Source organism: Lutra lutra, chromosome 3 (genome assembly GCF_902655055.1).
Source record: "Lutra lutra chromosome 3, mLutLut1.2, whole genome shotgun sequence".
Lineage (NCBI taxonomy): Eukaryota > Metazoa > Chordata > Mammalia > Carnivora > Mustelidae > Lutra > Lutra lutra.
Genome location: NC_062280.1, coordinates 11,789,340 through 11,792,363, shown reverse-complemented (window position 1 = coordinate 11,792,363; position 3,024 = coordinate 11,789,340).

Genomic DNA, 3,024 nt, shown 5'->3' with positions numbered 1-3,024 from the left:
GCACACTGAAATCGAGACTCCAAAGTACCTCAACATGCTTCTCCAGGGCCCTGTAATTCATGACCACAATGAGCAGAACAGCAGTGTTCCTTGTTTATTCCATCTGAGTAACTCAATAGTAGTAAAATTAAAACTTCATAAACAAGAAGACATTGAACTCTTTAACAAAGTCAACTATGTTGTGAAAAAGCCCAAATGGGTTTTTCGATGCAGACATTTTGTCGAGACACTTAATTTGTTTGTCAGACCCAAAATGTGGGAGTTTCAACAATTGTTATTTCTTTTCCATGTGGGACGTAACAATATAACAATGTATATTGTTAGCATTTTGTCCTAGCCTCCGCTGTTAGGCTTTGGTTGAATTCTCAGTTGAAATGATGACGAGCATGATAGCTGAAGAGCATAAGCCAAGATACTTACCATCTGTTAGATTGGTGTTTGCCTCAGAATGTCCATTGGTGTGAAGGAAGGAAATATTAGAACTTTTATTTGTAGTTATACCTTATCTTTCCAATTATAATTTTTGTGCATGTTTTATAATTTATATAATGTAGTAGTACATTTGTAAATATATTAGGTGAATGTGAATATATTGTGGGGCTTAATATTTATTGATTGTGGTTCATGGTCAGAAAAAGTTGGGAACCATGATGTTTTCCATAAAAGTGGTTCCCAACATTTTTTTCTTATATATATAATATGTATATACTCCCAGAGCTTGAAACTGATATTTCGCTACATTAAAAAATGGAGTCTCTTAGTATTTACTGAGACCCCAAGAGGAATAAATATGCCAGGATCATGGAAAAACAAGTTAAATTAAAACAAGGATCCTGACAAATGAGGTTTCGTAAATACTAGAAATAGCCGGCTCTATAAGGAAACACTTTTAGCTCTTCCTCAACATTTCTTCTTTTTTCCTCCTAAGTAGTAGAACCTATAATATTTAAATTGTGCCCATTCCTCAGTCTCCCTTACTATTGGTGGTGTAATGTAACTAACTCATAACTAATGGGATGTCATTGAATGTGCTTTGGTGTTCGGTGCATTAATGATTCTGACAATATTGTACGCAACTTCTGAAATGTGTCCTTACAAAGAAGGAGCATGCCATTCTCCCCTTCCCCCTTCCTGCTGGCGAGAGTAAGGATGCAATGGCTAAAGGTGAAGCGTCCATCTTATATCCTGAGGAAGAAGGCACATACTGAGGGTTCATACTGAGTCTAATCTGACTAATGATAAAGTAATTTGGTTAGGATGCATTTCCATCAAGTACACCATATTGAAGACTGCATTATAAAACATCTTCTATACCATGGATGAGACACTTACTAGTCCACCTTTACTTAACATGGATGAGTACATTCAGAGGAAAAGATGAAATTTCTTGTATAATTAAAATCAGAAATATGGGACGCCTGGGTGGCTCAGTTGATTAAGCAGCTGCCTTCATCTCAGGTCATGATCCCAGTGTCCTGGGATCGAGTTCCACATTGGGCTCCTTGCTTGGCAGGGAGCCTGCTTCTCCCTCTGCCTCTGCCTGCCACTCTGTATGCCTGTGCTCGCTCTCTCTCCCTCGCTCTCTCTGACTTATAAATAAATAAATAAAAATCTTTAAAAAAAAAAAAGAAATATAAATACAGTCAAGAACAATGAAAATTAAGAATGGCAATAAAAGGGGCGCCTGGGTGGCTCAGTGGGTTAAAGCCTCTGCTTTCAGCTCAGGTCATGATCTCAGGGTCCTGGGATCGAGCCCCACGTCGGGCTCTCTGCCTGTCAGGGAGCCTGCTTCCTCCTCTCTCTCTCTCTCTCTCTCTGCCTGCCTCTCTGCCTACTTGTGATCTCTGTCAAATAAATGGATAAAATCTTTAAAAAAAAATGGCAATAAAAGAACTGTAGTTTAGAACAGAAAGAAAAGAAACCCTCTAGTTTAAAATAGTCCATGATACAGAAAAGAGAATATTTGATTCGGTCAAAAGCAGCAAGAATGACAGGACCTAGAGGGTGGGGTTTGGTACCGAGTGTGTTCTGATGCGGGGAAATCGTGACGTGTTCATAGGGAAGTGTAAACAGATGGGACAGAAACTTGTCCCATCCTTGGTCTGGGATAAAATATTTTGTGTGTGTGAGACAGTTCACAACCAACATTCTTCTGGAAAGAAATTAGCATTCCTAATAAATGCTTAAGCCATTTTCTGATCAACTTCAACGCAATTAAGGGCTCTTCTGGGAAGTCGGCTCCTGTCCTCTCGGCCGATGTTCTTTAACCAGATGATTTTTTTCCTGAATTCTGCCTAAAATTTTTATCTAAACATTCTTATTTCCTATAACCCATCCCTACCATGGTGAATCTCTGAATTAGCCTCCTTGGACTTCTTCTTTGGCAGCAAGAAAGAAATAAAAATTAAGCATGAGTTTTTTTTTTTTTTTAAAGCATAATCATATTAGGACAAAGTGAAGTGTGCATGTGAGGACATAGTAGTTGATAATGAGATTTAATGACATTGGAAAGCAATGAGTACTGGGCTTAAGGAATCTAATCTCTCTGGTGGGGAGTGTGGAGTCACTTAAAAAGTGGCTAGAAGGGGCGCCTGGGTGGCTCAGTGGGTTAAGCCTCTGCCTTCAGCTCAGGTCACGGTCTCAGGGTCTTGGGATCGAGCCCCACATCGGGCTCTCTGCTCAGCGGGGAGCCTGCTTCTCCTTCTCTCTCTGCCTGTTGCTCTGCCTACTTCTGCCTACTTGTGATTTCTCTGTCAATAAATAAGTAAATCCTAAAAAGAAAAAGTGGCTAGAAACACAGTAGACACCCAAATGCATAGTTGTTGAATTGCATTGGGGAATTTGCTGCAATCCCAGTAAACAACAGGGTCCCTTGCCTGGAAATTGTGTGCTGAGTGGTCTGGGGCAATTTCAGCAGCTTTTCTTTCTGGCACTCGATTGAAGCTATGATGTGAAGGTCACCAGTGACGTCCTTGAACTGCTTTGTGATTTGAGAAGCACTGATCTTAGCCTTTATTCGTGTTC